Here is a 22,564-nt window from a genome sequence, read left to right as displayed (position 1 = left end):
ACCCAGTTAAGTAAGATGTTTATTCTTGTCATAACACTGAGGACCTAGCAGCTAAAAGAGAGAAAAGTGAAAGTTTTGTAGAGAGCAAACCATGCTCCCTCCCCCAAAGGAAACCACAGGAACCATATAGTTGGATCTAGTCAAGTCTGGGGCCATTGGAGAAAGCTTTGAACTAAATATGCAGTTTAATTTTAAAAAATGAACAGAAAAGAGTCTTTAAAAGATGAAACAAGACTTCTGTGATAACCAAAATTTATTGGAAGTTATCACCTGTGGTCAGTAATCATGAAGGGACTCAATATCCATTAAGAAAGGGAAGTTCCAACCCCGTACTCATGGAGACAGCTACTAGAAGAAATTAAAACCACTTATGTTCAAACCCTCAAATTTTTTTCTTAAAACTATCTACTTTAAACAAATTTTAGGGGGAAAAAGGGAAGATGGTATTCACTCCAGTTCAGTCAGGAATCGAGTATTGGCGTTCTAAGGCACATACCTGGTTTCTTGTGTACCCGACCTTAGTGCCTCCCATTATTACTCTGTCAATTGCACTTTGTTGGGTTCTTGTGAGTCATGGTGGCTTAGAGGTCTGAGTGAATCTCCCTTCACATTCTAGTCCATCCACTGATAAGATAAATGTGCTCTTCTCAAATCCTTCTTTTCCAATCTAAGTCAGCTGACCTATCTAAAATCCAGATCTTAGCCACTTGCTGTAACACCTGGGTGAATGATGTAACCTCGTTTTCTCATTGACAAAAGCCAGGGGTGACTCTATGAGCCTTCTGACCCTTCTCCTTAGTAAGGAAGAGACTTCTAGGATGCATTATCCCGAGACATAGAGCAAGGTGGAATTGAAAAAAAAGTTTAAAAGGTGTTTAAGTGGACTCATGGCTAACAGATGAGACTATAAAGAGTAATGTAGACAGAAAGAGATGAGAAGCATAGGCGAGAATCTGGTTTTGGGAGTGAGCATGTTTCAGGACACTTTGAGGAGAGACAGATTGTAATTAAGTTAAAGGGAGGAAGGCAATTAGGTAATGAGGGCTAAGGGCTTTACAATGTGAGATTTTATAACTATATTTGAAAAAATTCCCCTGGGCTCTGAGAAAAGAAAGCATATAGGGAGGCTCAGGAGAGAGAGAAATAGTTTATGAGCTTGGGAACTAAGGAACAAAATGAGGATGATAGTTTAGGAGTGACACAGGAAGAGCATTCACATAGTTTGATAAAATTAGCATCCAAACTGGCGGGTGAAGAGAGGATCTCCCGAAAACAGCCGGAAACACAATAACCTCAACAACTGCTATAGCAATTTAAGGGTTACAAACCATTCTAATATGGTCCTCAAACTGACCTCAACAGGGCAACCACAGAGGGAGTCAGAGGCCAGGGTTAGGGGCAGGTCTCTGAAACTTGGTTCATATGTCCAATGAAGAGGATGTTAAAACTGATAGGCTGAGCTTGCAAAAGTCAATTTTCCTTCCGTCTCCTAAAACCCTTCGTAATCTTAACTACAATACATATAGGATAAGGAAAAAGAATTAAAAACATAAAACTCACCCCCAAACTCAAGTGCTGTGTTAGGGTTAAGCACTAAGTGTTTCAAGGTTATTAATAGGAAACAACCAACAGAGATTTCCAGGGGGGTGGTGGTGTGGATAATAAGCTAAAAGCAAACACAGATATCTTTATGCATATTGAGAAGGCTATATTGGTAGAATATACATGACACAACTCATTGCCATTCTTTTGCAACATTCATCTTTATATCAAACCATGAGGAGCATGTTTTTTGGGTGCTCTTAGGGAACGTACTCAGTCATCTTTGTCAGTGTTATTCTAGTCCCAGCTGTGATTCACTGGTTTGTTTATATCTGAATCCTGACTATGTGTGTGGGGCTTTGTAGGTGTAGACAAATTTGTATTAGATAATAATATGTATCCCTTTCCTGTGGCTGCTATAGCAAATTCCCACAAACTGGGTGATTTAGAGCGATAGGAATTTGTTTTCTCAGTTCTGGAAGCCAGAGTCTGAAATCAATGTCACTGGACAAACATTACAATGTCAGCACCGTATGTTCCTTCTGGCAGGTCTGGGGGAGAACCCCTTCCTTGCCCCTTCCAGCTTCTGTTGGAATTCTGGTGGCTTCTGCTGTGCTCATCCACTTGTGGCCCCGTGACTCTAATTTTTATTTTCACAGCACCTTCCTCTGTATGTGTATGTGAACATCTCCTGTTTCCTCTCTCTTACAAGGACCCTTGTGACAGCATGTAGCACTCCCTCTGTTAATCCAGGGTATTCTCCTGTCTCAATATCCTGAATCACATCTGTAAAGTGTGTGTGCGCGTGTGTGTGTGCATGTATGTGCATGTGTGTGCACGTGTGTGCACATGTGGGTGGAGATAAATATCTTTTGCTATTCAGTTAGTGTTCAGCTGAGTCTCCTTAACGGTCTAGATGTCCTTCTCAGAAGTGGAGAAGTATGGCCATCAGGTGTTATACTATTATTTGATGACCACTGTCCATCCATGTGCCTTAGTCCAGCACCTCAGGCATGTTTCTCTTGTCTCCTGTCCTGTGGTGCCGTTACCTATGTGGTGACTGTGAAGTCACAGCTCACTACCTACTCTCAAATCAGGAAACTTCTCTAATTTGCAGTTGCTTGAACCCCAAAGTACACAGCAACACAGAGCCCAGACCCAAGGGTCCTTTAATGTTGTGAGTGGCTTTCTCTGAGTGCTGGACCCTTGACTTCTGAAGTTCTCTGGTGCCAGAAAGTCTGTAGTGACAGGATTTCAGGGGCCTCCGCCCTAGGAGTTGATCACGTGCCTCTGGTAAACAAGCATTCTTATCTTAGAAACTGGGAATGGCTGCTTATCAGGCAGGACTTTCACTGACCCATCAGAGGCACAGCTGCTCATCTGCCAGGCCCTAGGAAAATTACTGAACTGTATGAAGACTGCAAAATCAGTGGCCAAGGGCTCTGCAGCTTGTCTTTGGAACTGTTATTGTGACTCCAGACTCAGCCCCCATTGAAGACAATTGTGGACTGAGTTCAATCATAAACATGCTGGGCTTGCCATCAGAAAAGGCAAGCTCACACTAACAGGTTTCTCTTTGGTGAGCTGGGACACGCCCCAAATGAGAGTTGATCCGACTGAAACATACACTTGGAGATTGACTTCCGTGGGCTTCCGGACGGAAGGTCTTCATTTTTTTCATTACCTTCCTTGCTTGCTCACATTCTAGGAATGTACCTCTATCATTGTACAGATGATGAAACATAATGGCATAACATACTGTTGTGACAAAGATGAAGAAATGTACATTTTAGAATGAGAAAGCCTACAAAGTGGCTACTGTGGGTGTGAATAATCTTCACATGACACATTTCTTAGGGAGGATTTCTGAGACAGTATGCTGATTTCCTGTGTTGACCTGTTTGCATAGTTCCTAGTTTATTCCATTAGCTCTGCCAAACCTCATTTACTTTGCCACTTAGTGTGGTAGGTCGCTTGAGCCCTAGACTGGGAGTGAGGTCGTTTTTTTTTTAAGGTTCTTTATTTATTTTGAGAGGCGAGGGGAGGGGCAGAAAGAGGAAGAGAAAATCCCAAGCAGGCTTCTCACTGCTAGCATGGGGCCTGACACCGGACTCGAACCCACAAACCGTGAGATCATGACCTGAGCCAAAATCGAGAGTCAGGTGCGTAACCCACTGAGCTACCTGGGAGTTCCAAGGTCATGTGCTCTATTCGAATCTCCTTTAGAGAGTAATCTATACCTCTAGAAAAGTCACAGACTCTTTTTTTGTTTACTCCTTCTCTCCATTAAATACACATTATAGCACGTTATTGATAAGGGTCTCCTCAAAATGGAAAAGATCAGGGCATCATGTAGGTCTCAGATTTTTTGAGAGAAAAGAGCAATATAAACGCAAGAAATGACTGCTATTCTACATACACGTTATATTAGTTGTAGACATAAAGGTTGACTACTGAGATTGTGTTATTCTAAATAAAACATAGGAAAGGGGACGGGTGAAATAGGTGATGGGGATTAAGGGCACTGCGTGTTGTATGGAAGGGTTGAATCACTAAATTGGACACCTAAAACTCATATCACCTGTTTTGTTAACTAACTGGAATCTAAATAAAAACTAAAAAAAAGAAGCATATTGGAAAAAAAATAAAACATGGTAAAAAGAACATTATACTTTCAATGTAGGGATAAGGAAAATGTGTATCTATGGGGGAAAATATGTGAAAAAGTATGATTTCCAAAGCAATTAAATGGCAAATTTCTTTTCTTCAATGGACTCTTAAATATAATAACCTTTTGGCTTATATAGACAGTATAAATAAGCAAAAAGAATGTATTTGGTTTTGAAAATGAAATTAATACAGAGCTTGCCCATTTTGCCTCTTCTCCTAATAAGTACAAGGATCAAGAAGTCTTTATTGGTTCCTAATTTCTCCCCTACAAACAACTTAACATTTTTCTACCCCATTCTACTATCACACATTACTTGCATTTCACAGCTGGCGTTTAACAGCTTGAGCTGTGGGGTCAATATCTCTGGGTTCAAATTCCAGATCTACTCTTAGTTATATGACCTTGGGCAAGTTTCTTAATCTTTTTGGACTTAAGTTCTGTCATCTGTACAGTGGGGATAATAATAGTACATCCCTTAGAATGTTGTAGTGCATATTAGTGCTTGGTTCCTAGAAAGCTCTCAATGAATCTTAGTTACTAATATTACTTTCTTTTAATAGATGACCTATTCTTTCTTGTATGAGACTGATTTATGTTTGTTTCCATCTCTCCCACTAAGTTATTGCGAAGAAAGAGATGGGACTGTGTCTTCTTCACCTTGTATCTCTCCCATGTGTTTAGTATAATGCATTGCACATGGCAGATACCTAGTAAAGATTTGTAGAACTGAATTATCTCAAGCATTTGGAAAATGTATGCACATGTAGTCGCATGAAGTTTCAAATTAAGGATCAGAAATCCAGTATATTGCAAAAGCCTATTTTAACAGGAACAATATCACCTTAAAGACTGCAGTTGAATCCTTCCTCCCTCTTGCTGCCCTCAGACTCAAACTGAAACCAGGTGTCACTCATCTGCCATTTGCACTTTGGTCTCTAGACATTGTCGGTTAGCCCATCCAGTACCACAGATAGCTCCGCAGCTGATTCTCCCCAGGAGGCTCACACCAAATCACATCCTCCTGCAGAATGTGTGCTGTTCCACAGCGGTCCTCCAGTTTGGTTCTTAGAACCTAACAAGTATGGCCTCCCAACTCTCTTAGGACCCAGTTTCTATCTAATGTGGCCTGGGATTTGCAAGGTTTAACACTCATGAGTCCCATTCTACGTGATCACAGAAATACATATTCAATTGTATGATTCTGTTAAACAAGTTTGAAAGCTCTTCCAGCTACACATTTGAAGCTGTAGTCTTTGCTAAGAGATGTTTTTTTTTCTTCTAATATTCTCTGGAGGCATCTGGTTGAAACCCCTAAGCAACTGGAGCGGGTGAGGCATTGCCGTGACAAGGGATTTGCTGCATAATGCTTGGGTCTAAGAAATGTCACATTCCCTTGTTTGTTCAAAATCAAATTAAATCTGGTTGTGAGCTTGATTTCTCCAATCCCAGTCAGGTTTGGAATTCCTTCCCCTTCCTCGGGGTTAAGCAGGAGGATATTTTCACAGTTAAGGACGTTTGGGAATAGGTATTTTTAAAAATTAATTTATTTATGTTGAGAGAAAAAGAGAAAGAAAGACAGTGTGCATGCATGTGGAGGAGGGGCAGAGAGAGTGGGAGAGAAAATCCCCAGCAGGCTCCTCACTGCCCCCGTGGAGCCTGATGTGGGACTCGAACCCACGAACCCGTGAGATCATGACATGAGGTGAAATGAAGCATCGGATGCTTAACCGACTGAGCTACTCAGGCGCCCCAGGGAGTAGGTATTTTTGATCACAGTTAATGCTCTCCCCTTCATCCAGATTCTGCAGGTGGGCAGCTCCAGCCCCCCTAGGCTGAGTAGTGGCATTGGAGCCCTTCTGAGCTGCCTCCTCCCTCATTCCCAGTATCCAACTCAGACTTTATCTGTTCTTGTTGGCTCCCCCATTAGAGTTCAGCATTTCTATTCAGCAAGAGACTCTGGGCCTGTACCACTCTTGAAACAAACCCCTTTTCAAATCTGTCCCCTCCCATCAATCTTCTCTTGCTCTGGTCCTAGAGGTTTGCTGTAGGGTATCTCCCAGGCCAAGCTGTCAAAAAAAAAAAAAAAAAAAAAAAAAAAAAAGTCCTACTATTTCTCCCTTGTGAACAACAGAAGCCTTCAGGATGAAAGCTTGGATAAAAAGCATAAGGAAGAGAGAAAAAAAAATTGTGCTCTGTCCTGAGTCTTACACAACAGGAAAAATAAGAATATAGTATCTCTATAAATTATTCTGCTGTGTATTTTATTAAAGTCCCTTGCCTTACTACATATTCTCTTTCAAGCCAAAATCAGAAATATGGACACAAAAGCCCATTGCAAGGAAACAATGGGGCAGGGTGAGCATAGGCAGGACTTGTACCCAGTATGCATGTGGGAGCTGTTGACAAAACCTTGTTTTTCTTGGACAATAGAAACCTCCAAAGGACTAGATTGTGAACAGTATCTGGATTCTCGATGGGGAAGTATGAACTTCTTCATTGGGGTGAGTCAAAACAACCAAAGGAGACTAAATTCTGGTCTTTCTCATCTTTCTTGTGATGTCTATATTTTAGCCAACATTAAATGTCTTCTCATATAGGGCACAACAAAGCAGTTCTGAATAGACCACTGCCTTTGGAATCAAAGAAATGGTTTTATTTAATGGGCTCATTTCGCTGATAATATATTCAGAACAAAGATTTTAAGTTGTATTTTTAATTAATCTATTTTTTAAAATGTTTATGTATTTTGAGAGAGAGAGAGAGAGACAGAGAGCAAGCAGGGGAGGGGCAGAGAGAGAGGGAGACAGAGAATCCTAAGCAGGCTCCAGGCTCTGAGCTGTCAGCACAGAGCCTGATGAGGGACTCAAACTAACAAACCGTGAGATCATGACCTGAGCCGAAGTTGGACACTCAACCGACTGAGCCACCCAGGTGCCCGTATTTTATTTTTTAAACCTTACTTATTTTGAGAGAGAGGGAGAGGGAGAGAGAGAATGCGTGCTAGTGGGAGGGTGGGGGGCAGAGAGAGGGGGAGACAGAGAATCCCAAGCAGGCTGTGCACTGTCAGTTCTCAGCCCAATGGGGGCTCCATCTTGCAAACTGTGAGATAATGATCTGAGCTGGAATCAAGAGTCAGACGCTTAACTGACTGAGCCCCCCAGGCCCCAAAGATTGTAAGGTTTTTTTTTTTATTATTTTTTTAATGTTTTATTTATTTTTGAGAGAGACGGAGACAGAGTGTGAGCGGGGGAGGGGCAGAGAGAGAGGGAGTCACAGAATCGGAAGCAGGTTCCAGGCTCCAGACTCTAAGCTGTCAGCACAGAGCCCGATGTGGGGCTCAAACTCACGAACCATGAGATCATGACCTGAGCCAAAGTCGGTCGCTTAACCGACGGAGCCACCCAGGCGCCCCCAAAGATTGTAAGTTTTAAAGTCAATTTTCACAATTTTGGCTAATCCTTAGGAATCGCTATGAATTAAAAAAAGTAAACTGGAAATTACCTAAAAATACATAATTGTGTTAGTTTCAATTGAAGCATTAATATATTGAACTAATAAAGCAGCACCAAATTAAAAAATTAAAATTTTTCTTTTAAAAATTAAACATACTTGTAATCAGAACCTGAGAATTTGCAAATAGATTAATTCTAAGATTTAGGACCTAACTTGAGTATAATTTGGGAATTTGGGTCAATCAAGTTATCCTATGCTTATTCTTTACTTTTTCAGGGTATGGAAAATGTTTTTTATGTTTTTTTTTTTTTTTTTTAAATTGAGGTATAATTAACATATAATACTTTGTAAGTTTAAGATGTACAATGTGTTGATTTGATACATTTATATATTGCAGTATGCTTCCCACCATAGCATTGTCCAACACCTCCATCACATCACGTAATTAGCATTTCTTTTTTGTGGTGAGAAAGTTTAACATCTAGTCTCTTAGCAAATTTGAAGTATATCGTACAGCATTGCTGGCTATTATCACATGCTGTGTGTTAGATCTTCAGAACTTATTTATCTCCCAACTGTAAGTTTGTACCCTGTGACCAACATCTCCTTAATTCCTCTACCCCCTAGCCTCTGGCAACCACCATTTTACTCTCTGTTTCTGTAAGTTTGGCTTTTTTAGGCTCCACATATAAGTGATAGCATGTGATATTTGTGTGTCTCAGTCTGACTTATTTCACATAGCAAAATGCCCTCAAAGTCCATCCATGTTGTCCCAAATGGCAAGATTTTCTTCTTTCCCCAGACCATACAAGACAACCTCCAAAACAGAGAATTATCCTGTCCACATGTCAATAGCTCCGCTGCTGAGAACCCCTGGTGTTTACCAATACCAGGGGTTGACCCAGACCAGACAAAGTTGTCTCCTTGACTTTAAGACAGCAGTTGTCACAACGGAGCAGTTGTGTGGCTACAGCAAATCCAGCGAGAGTGATGTCAGCACGTGCCAGGAGAAGCCCCTCTATGGCCAGAACACTGACTTCAGTGCCATGATTTGAGGACAGGGGGAGGGACTGAGGGTAGAGCAATGGAAATGTAAGATGATCGTAGCCTTTTGAGAACACCTGTGGAGAAGGCAGGTGGTGTTGGGGGGAGAGATTTCTGATGAAATGATAGTCTGGGGCCTGCAATCTTCTTCTTAAAATAAACTTTTGGGGCACCTGGGTGGCTCAGTCGGTTGGGCATCCGACTTCGGCTCAGGTCATGATCTCACGGTCAGTGAGTTCCAGCCCCGCGTCGGACTCTGTGCTGACAGCTCAGAGCCTGGAGCCTGTTTCAGATTCTGTGTCTCCCTCTCTCTCTGAACCTCCCCTGTTCATGCTCTCTCTTGCTGTCTCAAAAATCAATAAAGGTTAAAAAAATTTAAAAAAAAAAAACTTTAGCTTTAGTTTCCCTTTTGTTTTTTATTTCTTCTGACAGAGAGAGAGAGATAGAGAGAGCACAAGTGGGAGAGAAACACAGACTGAGAAAGAGAGGATCCCAAGCAGGCTCTGTACTGTCAGCATGCAGCCCGACATGGCGCTTAATCTCAAGAACCATGAGATCATTACCTGAGCTGAAATCAAGAGTCAGAGGCTTAACCAACCAACTGAGCCACCCAGGTGCCCCTTTAATACATTTTAAATCAGTACGTTTCTATCTCAGCCTTATCTCAGAAGAGCACTCAACATCTTTTTGTGAAATAGCTTCTAGGAAACAACTGTTACTCCAGGTTTTTTCAGCATATTAAACAAAAAAAAAATAAAAATAATAGGCATTTCTTTAAGGATAGAAGCCCAGCTTCAGATTATTGTTGAAGAACATATATTCAAAGCTTTGACTTCATATTATCAAAGAAATTTCTCAAGAAATTCCACTTCCAAGCATTCATTTGTCAGTCATCTTGTTTTTATCCTAATTCAAGATAATTCAATCAAAATGTATTTACAACATGGTCATTAATAATACTAAAGTGTTTAAAGATGAATGGTAACATTCCAGTAAGAATATAATATTTCATCTGAAAAATGCTTAACAGGTGCCAGACAAATGATAATCAAGAATTAATTGCATAAAAAATGACGTTTGCTTTCAAGGAGATTTTTTATTTGATGATTTTCTCAGGGAATATTTGTCAATCTAAATATTTTGTGTCTTGGCTGAGGAAATTAGAAAACAAATTAAAAACATGTTTTTAATTTGAAAAATTTTCTTAGAGATTGTTTCTTTTTCCCCGTTTTAGAAATAAGTCTTCAGTTAGGGGCGCCAGAGTGGCTCATTCAGTTCAACATCCAACTCTTGATTTTGGCCCAGGTCATGATCCCAGGCTCATGGGACTGAGTCCTGTGTTGAGCTCTGTGCTGAGCACAGAGCCTGCTAAAATTCTCTCCCTTTCCCCCTCCGCCACTCCCTCCACTCGTGCACGTGCTCTCTATCTAAAAAAAGAGAGAGAGAGAGAAAAAGAAAGAAGTCTTCAGTTACTTAAACTCTAGCATATATATCCACAATATATAGAGAACTCTTTAAACAACAGAAAGAAGGCAGTCAATCCAAGCACAGATTAGACCAAAGACATTGCCAAAGAGGATATACGTATGGCAAATATGAAAAGATGCTCTAGATCATTAGGCAGTAGGGAAATGCAAATTCAAGTACTAACTACCTATTAGAATGATTAAAATAAAAAATGCTGATAATACTAAGTGCTGACAGGGATGCAGAGCAAGTGAGTCTCTCACATACCGCTTGTGAGAATATAAAAGGGTACAGCCACTCTGAAAAAGTTTGGCAGCTTCTTAAAAATTTAAACACAGATAGGGGCGCCTGGGTGGCGCAGTCGGTTAAGCGTCCGACTTCAGCCAGGTCGCGATCTTGCGGTCCGTGAGTTCGAGCCCCGCGTCGGGCTCTGGGCTGATGGCTCGGAGCCTGGAGCCTGTTTCCGATTCTGTGTCTCCCTCTCTCTCTGCCCCTCCCCCGTTCATGCTCTGTCTCTCTCTGTCCCAAAAATAAATAAAAAACGTTGAAAAAAAAATTAAAAAAAAAAATTTAAACACGGAGTTACCATCTGACTATACAGTCACATCCCTGGGTATTTATCCTACAGGAATGAAAATTTATGTTCACAGAAAACCTGTAGATAAATGTTCATAGCATCTTTATTTGCAATAGCCTAAAACTGGAAACCACCTAAGTGTACTTTAGTGGGTGGCTAGAGAAGCATACTGTGGTAATCCATACAATAGAACACTATTTAGCAATAAAAAAGAACAAAGTATTAATAAACAAATAACTAGATGAGTCTCAGGCATTGTAATGGGTTAAAAAAGCCAATCTTACAAAGTTACATTTTCTATGATTCCATTTATATAACATCCTGGAAGTGACAAAGTTATAGTGGTGAAGAAGAAAGCAGTGGTTGCTAAGGATTAGGGCTGCGGGTGGGATGGGAAGGTGAGTATAAACGGGTCGCATGAAGGAGTTTCTTAGTGGTGATGGAACAGTTCTGTATCCTGTTTGTTTTGATGGGTACACTAATCTATACATATCATAAAATTTCATAGGACATTGCAGCCTAAAAAAGAATGAAATATTGTTAAAATCTGACTAAATCTATGTTATCAATAGTATTGTACCAATATCAGTTTCTTGGAATTTATTTATTTATTTATTTATTTATTTATTTATTTATATGTTTTTTTTTTTTTTGAGAGAGAGAGAAAAAATGAGAGTGGGGGAGGGGCAGAGAGAGAGAGAGGAGGACAGAGGATCCAAAGTGGGCTCTGTGCTGACAGCAGAGAGCCCAATGTGGGGCTCAAACTCATGAACCATGAGATAATGACCTGAGCTGAAGTCGGACTTAACACCCAGTCACCTCAGTTTCTTTGCATTTATGATGTGATGTAAGATGTTATCACTGGGGGGATATGGATGGGGTGTACATGGGAATTATCTACATTATTTTTGAATTTCTTATAAATCTATAAGTGTTTCAAAATGAAACGTTGAAAAAAATTCAGGGGTTAATTAAAAATCTGGTTACAAAACGACATTGTCATTGGCTTCCACACTCTTTCTTTTTTTAAGTTTATTTATTTTGAGAGTGTGTGTGCACATGTGCATGAGTGGGGGAGAGGGGGAGAGGGAGGGAGGGAAGGAGGGAGGGAGGGAGGGAGAGAGAGAGAGAGAGAGAGAGAGAGAGAGAGAGAGAGAGAGTGAGTCCCAAGCAGGCTCCACACCATCTGTGCAGAGCCCGATTCTCTCACAACCGTTAGATCATGACCTGAGCTGAAACCAAGAATTGGACACTTAACTAACTGAGCCACCCAGGCCTCCCGGCTCTGACACTCTTCTTCTATATACCTTTTTCTGACCTTAGAATTCTTCTCTAGGAAAGAATTAAGGAACTGTCTGGGGTGAATCAAGGCTCCTACAGTAGATATTACCAAGCTCTCTCCAATTTGGGAGTGTTCTGCCAATTCAGTCTAACATGGAGCCTTTCCTAGTGGGAAAGCAAAATATATACACAGCAGAGAAGAAAACCTACACCAGTTACCTTGAAATAGTAAACATAAAATATAAATACGAAAGAAGAACCAAACATCACTATATATATGAAGAAAATGCACGGTTTTAAAGACGAAGAAAAAGAAATGGAAACTAACTGGTAATTTAGAGAACAAAAGAAAATTTAAACTCCATGAACTCTACTTCTTGTCCTTAAAGAGAACTGTGAAGATGTGGTGTTCACAAAATAAGAATTGGGCAATCAGAAAACAAAAAAAGAGCTCTTAGAAATAGCTCTATGATTGTTCCCTTCCCCTACATTTTTAGAAGGGCTTGAATTATGGTTACAAAATGTTTTCAAGCAGAGTAAAATGGGGGGAAAAAAGGAGCAAAATCTAGAAAGGAAAATTAAAACAGAAGATCAAGTCAAAATATCAACAAGTTAAAGAGTAAGAATTCCAGAAAGAGAACAATTGAAACAAAATTAAAAGGGTGTGGAGGGGGAGAAAATCAAGGGAAAAGAAATAATAAAAGAACTGAGATAGTCTCTCAGAGCTAAAGAAACTTCCTTTAGAAGCAATCCACCAAATGAGGAACAGATTGAATAAAAATGACCTCCATCAAGTTATAACTCCATGAAAATTCAGTATCTTTTTCTTTTTAAAGTTTATTTATTTTGAGAGAGAGAAAGAGAGAGTGCACTTGTGTTCACAATCAGGAGAGGGGCAGAGAGAGAGAGGGAGAGAGAGAATCCCAAGCAGGCTCTGTGCTGTTGGCAAAACTGAGCCACCCAGGTGCCTCCAAAATTCAAGATCTTAAAGATAAGGCATAAAGTAGAAACTTCTTCTGAGATAAAAAAATAAAAAATACAGATCGCCTGCATAGAAGAAGAAATCAGACCAGTGTATTAGACTTTTCAAAAGTAAAATGTTCATAGAAAAATAATATTAACCTAGAATTCTATACTCTAGTCAATTTAATCAAGTCTAGGAAGAGCATAAAGACCATATTCAATATGGAAGGATTCAGAAACTTCAGTGCCAGGCATCATTTCCAAAAGTTACTTGAGGACATAATCCAGCAAGATAATTCTAGAAAACAAGAAAAAGAAATTGGATAAAAAGAATTGGAAACTAGCCTAATAGTTAGTGAGGCAAAGAAAAGAAATCTTTGCATGATAATTGGATAGCAAGCCAGAAAGTCAATTAAGTAGACTCTAGGAAGACTGTCTTAAGAATAAAGAAATAAAGAATAAAGAAATGGTTTCTAAGAATTAGATAATGTGACTATACATTGTGAGATGGTAGTAACAACATGGTGAAGAAAAACACAAAAAAAAACTGTGTAGAAAAATATGTGTGATTATGAAGCAAAATAAAATATGTCAAGATTTTGAGAAATTGAGGAAATACAAGAAATAGCATAATAATAGGAAGTTGAGAAAGGAGAGAGGCAGTATGACCGTTAGAGAATCTTATATTGGAAAACTGAAAGTAATAATTTAAGTCAGATATTTAAAGTTAGAAAAACAAATACTAAAGAATTAAAATCAGAGATAGTTAAAAAGCTTACTTTGGGTATGGGGGAGAAAACTATTTATTTATTTGCTGAGGAAAGATTTATTTTGTTTTTAAATTTTTATCTAAATTCCAGTTAGGTGACACACAGTGTAATATTAGTTTCATGTGTACAATATAGTCATTCAACTTTTCCATACAACACACGGTGCTCATCACAAGTGTATTCCTTAATCCCCGTCAACTATTTCATCCATCTGCCCACTATCCCCCTACCCCCACCACCACTTCCCCTCTGGTAAGCATCAGTTTGTTCTCTATAGACTCCGAAAAACAGTTAACTTTAAAAAGTAGGATTGAAAAGATGTTTGTATGGAAACTATTGCTATTGTTCACTATGAGGCCCTTGGTATAGCTTTTCCACACATATGTGTACATATTACTTTGTTGTAAAAAATTAGCAAAGGAAAAAGGAAACACTCCAGTGTTCATGGTATTTTTAAAACAGCTATATTGAAGTATCACTGACAATCAAAAACAGCGTAAATATTTAAAGTATACAATTTGAAGAGTTGACATATACACCTTCATGCAACCATCACTACAATCAAGATAATGAACATATCAATCATCTCCAAAAGTTTCCTCCTGCCCCTTTGCTATCTCTCCCTTCTCCTTCCATCCCTACCAACTATGTCCAGGCAGCTACTGATCTACTTTCTGTCATGAAACATTAGTTTTCCTTTCCTAGAATGTTATATAAATGGAATCATGTGGTATATATACTTTCTTTGTCTGGCTTATTTTGTAAGGTTAATGACATTGTGATTCATCCATGTCATAGTGTATACTAATATTATAATTCTTTTTTTATTGCTGAATAGTAGTCCATTGTATGGATATACCACAGTTTTATCCACCTAGTTGATGGCCATTCGGATTGTTTGCAGTTTTTGACACTTGAGATTACTAGATAGTAACGTACAAGTTTTTATATGGACATGCACTTTCAGTTTTCTTAGAAACACTTAGGAATGGAATGGCTAGATTCCATAATAAGTGTATTTTGGGGGGAGGGTGTATGTGTTTTGCTTTTCAAAGAAATTTCCCAAGTGTTTCCCAAAGTGGCTGCACCACTTTATGTCCCCACCAGCATGCTCAAGAGGTTCAATCACTTTATTCTATATTTTGCCTATACTCTGAATGGTTGGTTGTTTTAATTTTAGCCATTCTAACAGGTATGTAGTGGTATCTCACTGTGGTCATAACTTGTATTTACCTGTTGGCTGAACAGCTTTTTATGTGCTTATTCATGCTTCTTGGTGAAATGTCCATATTTTTGGCCTATTTTATAATTGGCTTGCTTATTTTCTTATTCTGGATATGTAATTTGTTTTACTCTATGTTCTTTTTTATTGGTATTTGCCTCCTTTATTCCCCTCCTGCACATTCCAGTAGAGTACAGATATGGACATTAGGATATTATTTAAAAATACAGTTAAATTGAACCCATTTTTGGTTGACCAATTTGAACACCTAATTCCTAGCCACTCAAGCAGATACCTACCTACAGGGGGGAAGCATTCATTTAGAAAACAGAGTGTGGCCCTCTTGTTTTAGGGTAGAATGTCTTATACCCAGGACTCATCAGGTCTCTCAATGAAGAAATCCACAGGAGTGTTGAAAAGTCTTCTCTAGCAGATCCGGGGTTTGATTGGGGCCAGATAACAAAGTCTGTGGTTGTCTGTCCTGGGGAGATGCTGGAAGGGCAGGGTGAGGTCTGAACTTGCATTCAGGCTGTTCAGGAGACAGTAATTGCAATGGCCCCAGAGGCCTGACATGGCAGGAATTTCATGTTCTTGATTCTCTCTCTGCTCGCTAATATCAGACAGCTCTCAGTTGAATCAGCTCTTTTTGGGCTACGTGCAGATTTGTGGTTCAAGGCATAGTTGGGCAGTTTGTCCATAATTCCTCATCAAACATTCCCTGCTCCTTTTCCTGTTTGTCTGATATGGGAACTTTGGAATATTTCTTACTTCTTCTCAGAAGTAAGCACCTAGAGTAGATGATTCTAAGATGTAATTAGGGTCACCTAATGTTTTACAAATACCGTCTTAGGCATATTCAAGTGTAAAACATGGTACAATTTTAATTATTAACCCCCAAATTCAGCACATCTGAGATTAAGGGCTTCCCAAGGACATTTCAGAGCCCTCTTCCAGACACCTGAGCTAACCAGAACAGACCTCAACCCAAAATCCTTTGCCTCCCACATCCCTCCCAACCTGTTCTCAACCAAACATGGCCCTGTTAAAAAACCTTATGTTCTGAGTCAAGAGACAGCACATATACAGGGAAGTTAGTTCCAGCATTTAAAAGACAACGTTAGAGTCATATGGAATTTTTTACAAAACAATAATAGAAATGTTTTGGACGTGTACTGTGACAAGTTCAATAACTGTTGGAGAACAACAGGAAATAAACTTTCAAATTGGTATTATCCTGTGAAATCTGCAATAAATGGTTTATGAAAACTAACCATGTTGCCTTGGGTTTGTTAGTTGTTTCACTGATTTCAAAGCCGTGACTTTAAATGACCCCAGCATTTCACTGATGAAATCTAAAAGGGCTAGAGCATAGAAAAACACTTAAGGTCATTTGAAAAAGAAGGTTTGTGTTCACGTGTGATCTCTACCAGTTACTATCTATGTGGCTTAGTCTCTCTGAAATTTAGTTTTTTCATCTATAAAAAGGGAATAATCCTTCCTCAGGTAAGATAGGAAATTTTAAAGACTTTGTAACAGTAAAGAAAATTCTGGTTATCACCCAGATAGACATTTTCTGTGACTAGCAAAGGGCTTATTGTTGTTTGTTTGTTGTTTTAATTAAGAGTTAAAGGAACATATTTCATTCTAAAAACTCCTTGGGATAAATTGGACTTTGACTGAGCTGCGATAGCTTGCAACTCCTTACTCGGTCTTGAAGTTAGCACTTCCCTGTGTTTAATCTCTTTACTCTGATGGAAGAACAGATTAAAGGAGGCAGAGGTCCAGCTTTTGCTCTCTTTTAGTGCTAGGTCCACACCAAGGAGGAAATGAAGACAGAATTGCTGAGTCACCTGTTCCCTTCAGAACACTGTAGAATCAAACTATTTCTTATTCTAAGTGTCTGCTCTTGCAGCCCCAGGGTTTAATGCTGTGCATCTCCATTTGGCCTCATCATAGTTTACTCTGGTTATGCTCAAGAACCACATAATAAGCCACAAATGGCCAAAACCCACTTGATAACTATCTTGGTTTCTACCCAAACCTGCCTTTTTTTGTTAAGTCAGCATTTTAAACACCACTGTGTTTTAGAATGATAGCTACAATACTAGCAAAGGAACAAAATTAGTTTGTGCAGTTTCTTTTCTTTCCTTTCCTTTTCTTTCTTTCTTTCTTTCTTTCTTTCTTTCTTTCTTTCTTTCTCTCTTTTCTTTCTTTCTTTCTTTCTTTCTTTCTTTCTTTCTTTCTTTCTTTCTTTCTTTCTTTCTTTCTTTCTTTCTTTCTTTCTCTTTCTGCCAGCGGGTATGTGCTAGCACATTGATCCAACTTTTGTTATCTAAACTTGAGCCAGAATATCACGTAGAATATTTTCCCATTTATGAAGTACGTTCATACACACTATTATCATTTGATTCTTTCAGGAAGAGTGGGAGATGATTGCTCTATTTCAGAAATTTGGAAATTTCTAAATTATGACTCCCCTAAGATTTTACCTCCACTAAAGTAGAGTGGGCTAGAAAGAAAAAATTCTGCTGATTTTCCAACAAACTTCATTGCTTCCAGGGGCTGGGGAAGGATAATGAAAGGTCCTCAGAAAAGGCACATGATCCACTCATGGATGGGAAGACTTATACTGGGAAAGGTGCAGGACCCCCCATGACCCTTGGCTCTTCCAGGTCACAGAGACATCCTGAAGACATAGCAGCTGAGTGTCACTTCATCAAGGAGAATTACCATTGCTTCCCCCACTTACTGCTGAGGAGCAGCACAACATAAGATTCAGAGCATGGGCTTTGATGTCACAGCATCTCTGTCCTAGCTCTACCACCTGTGGCCTGTGTGCTCTGGGGGAAGTCACCTAATCCTTCAAAGTGTGTGTTTCTGTAAAATGCCAAGGAGATTAAATAAGATAATGATCTTAATAAAAGCTGGCGCTGGGTCTGTGGCAGAGTTCTTAAGGAACACAGAAGATGGGATGGAAGAAATCTGCAACATCCTGCATTACAGCTGATGGTCTGGCTTTGCAAAATTGGATCTGTCTGGCCAAAGACAATCCACAGATGTGTTTTGTTTGGCCCACCTAGTACCTAGGATGTCAAACAACTTTTTTAAGGCAAAGAAAATAAGGCCAGGAATGCCTTGACCATAATCAAAAGGTGATGTGTATTTGATTTTTTTCTTTCAATGTAGTTAGTTGGTGCTTTGTTCCAGCATCTTCTGCTAAGTTTAGAGGTATGGCAGACATCTCCTAATCCTGTTACCTTAGCACAAGTAAAGTATGAGGAAGATAGAGAGTAAGAGTGACTGCCTGCTAGAGGGGAAGACAGTGGGGCTTTTATGCCAAATTAGTTATTTCTTCATTTCTTTCAGTTGGCATTCTTTCTTTATTTCATTTTATTGGAAGACCATTACTGCAGCTCTATATAAACATGGCTGAGAGTGACAAAAGACTTTGTTGTGCGAATATTTTTCATGATTTTGTTTTTCAGAATGAATTAAAAAAACAAAGGATGGTGGTTTGGCTGGGGATGAGAATGGAAGGAGAGAAAGAACAAATATATAAACAGCATATCATTTTTATATGTAATGATAGCTGAACCTTGCATTCCTACAAAGAATCGTTTGCACCATTCAGGAGTCCTTTCCATTCGTGAATTGTGGTTCAATAGCTCAGAAATTAAATTGCTTCCTCTTGGACCAGACTATAGAGGTTGATCGCCTCATGCTGCAGACAAGTTACAATCTTTCAGAGTTTCTCTCCCCAGCGTAGGTGGCAGTGGTATTGAAATGCTCACCCAGGCTTCTCTTGAATTCCCAGGAACAGAGCATCAGATGCTGAACTTTCAATACAGTCTATACTACCATGCAAGACATTTCTTTCTGGGGGTCAACAATCCCCTCACCCTACCTTTTTTTTTTTTAAATAATTTCAGAAAACAAGGCACAGGGCAAAGAGAGATGGTACCTGGCAAGGTAGATGTGGAAAGAGGTCCTTTTCACCACATTACTATTGACTCCATTTGAACCAGACCTCTTATCATCTTGGCTGAGAAAAAAGAAGCGGGTCCTAGACCCATGAATGAAGAGAAGACAAGGTCTACTCTTTGCTGATCCCAATTGGGATCAGTAGGCCAGCAAGGGCACTTCCCAGGATACCACTCTATAAGGGGCATAAAACATCACTGGGACTGTTACAGGATGGAGAAAATCTCATACTAGAATTCCTTTCAGAGAGAAAATTGTTAAGTGTTGTGAGAAATACTTTGAGAAGCTGCTTGGAATGGGGGGTGGGTTGAGGTAAGATTCCAAAGGGAAATGCCCAAGGAACAAAACATGGTTGCTATACTGCCTTCTTAAAAAAAAAAAAATTTTTTTAATGTTCATTTATTTTTGAGAGAGAAAGAGAGAGAGAGAGAGAGAGAGAGAGCAAGCAGGGGAGGGGCAGAGAGAGAGGGAGACAGAATCTGAATCAGGTTCCAGGCTCGAAGCTGTGAGCACAGAGACCAACACGGGACTCAGACTCACAAACTGTGAGATTATGACCTGAGCTGCAGTCAGATGCTTAACTGACTGAGCCACCCAGGAGCCCCTGCTAAGCTGCCTTCTAAGAGGAACGGTTCTGCTGAAGCCAAGAGTGTGTTTTGCAGAGTGGAGCATGTGAGTTTGGAACCAGTGCAGAATCGTGAGGACATTACAGAGACTCCCTGTGCCACCAGGGGTCCTCCTGCTCTGTACTTTCCCTTGGAAGGACTCACCCAGCCTCTAGCCCCTTCTATGCCCAAAGTACCTTGGCCATGTGACCCCCTGGGGGCAGATGAGTCTTGGTTGGCCAAAGCAGCCTTCGTCTGGAGCAGGTCTTGGCATTTGGCAGCCTGGAAGGGAATACGGGCAGGCAGGCCCTGGATCTGTGTTGTAGAAAAAAGGAAAGGAAGAGGGTTTAGGGGAATGTGGACTGGGTTTGCCCAACTTCCTCTGTTACCCTTCTTAGAGTTGCAAAGAGCTCGATTCAAGCTACTGAAGGATGAATTGCCAGAATTCCTACTCTAATCACTATGCACCCTCTTAGGTCTCCACAGGAGAGATCGCCCTCTGACACATAGCTCATCCATTCACTGTGTGTGAGAAGAGCTCAGAAGGCTGTGTCCTTACATGCCTTTGTGGACATTTCTTGTCTTCCTCCCATCTGGGAAAGAATTCTAGAATTCTCCCTCCTTTCAGAGCATAGGGTAGAGTAGCAAGGGGCATGTCATAGGTACTGGTTCTCTATTTGCCAATAGTGCTTTCATGCAATCCTCAGGTCCACTTGGCCTAGAGGGAAACTTGGGCAATCGTGTTGTGCTGTGTGCCATGGCTTCTTACCTACCTGGCTTCTTGGACTTCCCTCACTGAGTGCCCCATGCTTCCTGCCCATGGAGAGTCTAAGCCATGAGTACCAGGGTATCACTTTCAGGTCTCAAGCCTGAGTACAGAGAACAATACGTATTTATCTGATTAGGCCTGTATGAGATTTTAAAACCAAATTTAAATGATTATAGAATAAGCCCTCTTTCTTATAACCAATGTCTTATTTTTATCCTTTGGCTAATTAAAAGACTTGGTGTAGAAAACAGAAGAAAAATATAATCTTTTTTTTTTTAATGGACATGTGTAACCCAGATGTCAGCTCAGACCTACTTGTAGTTTGAGAAAACACTTAAAGATTTTAATTGATTTCAGACTGAACTAAAATAATTGCCACTTACATAGCTTTCTTTCTGACAGCTAATCCAATTTTACAATAATGTGGTATAGTGGTCAGATTAGCTTCCATCTGGAGATATGATTAATTCAGGGCATCACATTACATGAAACTCTGAAGATTTGAGGTACATACAGAAGAGAATGATAAGAATGATTTGAGGGATAGGAAACCATATTATATAAAGAAGGTTCAGGCATTAGTTACCTTCTTCTGGGAAAAAGTAACACATTCTTAAAAGGGAATTGTTAGCTATCTTAAAATATTTGGAAGACAACTGGGTTTATTTTGTCCATATCAGGAAAGCATGATTATATCTAATAAATAGGGAGTTACAGACAAATGAGTTTGACTCAATATAAGGAAGACAGTTTCAGCAATTGGTATCCCCCAGAAATGCAGTGTCAAAGAAAGAAGTGAGCTACCCTACCCTAAAATCATTCAATCAACAAATATTTTTTGTGACTAAGTTCTAGGCACCATTTTAACACTGAGATGTAGTCGTGAATAAACTCCAGAAAGGGCTTGTTAGCCACGTGTCTGGTATGCGATAGATCTTAACTGAAGAGAAAAGCTGAATTATGATATTTCTATGGGATTTCTTCCTACTTCAAAATTTGATGCTCTCATTCATTTGAAGAAAACAATAACAACAAATCTATTTATCACTTAGCATTAAAATTAGTCCTTTCCAGACAATGATTATTGCCTATTATTTTCCATCAGTGCAATGAATTGGCTTATTGTATAAAAATAGGCATTCAGTTAGATCTGGATTGTGGCTTTAGCAAACCCAGGAGGAAGGCAGCAATGGTAATGAGTGTTCTATCATGATAGCTCAACAGTCTTCTCTTCCCACTATTCCAGTCAATCAAGATGTTTTTAATCTAACCGTTCTTTTCAAACACATTAACTTTCACCCTAAACCTCATACTTTGGTATGTTTAATAAAATGTGCCTTCCATATCTTCATTCAAATTCCTGGTAGAATTGTCGGAGAGAAAAGGAGTAGAGTATTCCTGTCAGCTTTCCATTACCTGCTGATCAATGTTTCTGTGCAACTGGGAATCCAACTTGCTAACTGTAGTATTACATATGCAATTAAAAACAATCTTATTAACACAGATACTGTGAAAGATTTTGAGAAATGAGTTGTAAATACCAAGGCACTGTGTTTTAGGATGTTTCATTCTGCTCATTACAAAAGTACAATTTGTTACCAAAATGCTTTAATCTTTTGGAAGTCACCATTTCATTTCCTGCATGCTCACAAGTTATTTAAGAATTTACTGTAGTAATTTTCCACAATTCAAATGTACTTTTTTTTTTTTTTTAATTAGAACATCTAGAGTCTTTGGTCACCCATGCATGCTAGCTCTCTCCTCCAGGGTCTCTAGGTGTGAAATTATTTTCCCGAATACTTTTTTTCCCGAATATTTTTTATTTTGTTCATGTCCTTTTATTAAAACTTTCTATTAAGAATATTTGAAAGTTTATTCCAAGCGGAATTGAATAGAATAGTTGTATTTTAACTATGGTATAAGATGTTGCTTGAATTGAATTGATACTAGGAAATAAAGAGAACTGTTATAGAAATAAAAAGTAAAATTGTGATAACTCTCCTAAACATATTAAAGACCTTACAAAACCATTAATAGATGGGGAACTACCCAATGCTACTGCCTTCTTTCCATCATTCCCACAGAAGTTTTATCAGTTACTGAATAAATTTTCACTTTAAAACCAGGTTTCCACTTCCAAATATTATATTGTTAATTAAAAAAAGAGACGAGAAAAAAATGGGGACCATTTATCTGGTATTAGCAGTTTGGATTTTAAA

Source organism: Panthera leo, chromosome F2 (assembly GCF_018350215.1).
Source record: "Panthera leo isolate Ple1 chromosome F2, P.leo_Ple1_pat1.1, whole genome shotgun sequence".
NCBI lineage: Eukaryota > Metazoa > Chordata > Mammalia > Carnivora > Felidae > Panthera > Panthera leo.
Note: the sequence above shows the minus strand (reverse complement) of the source record.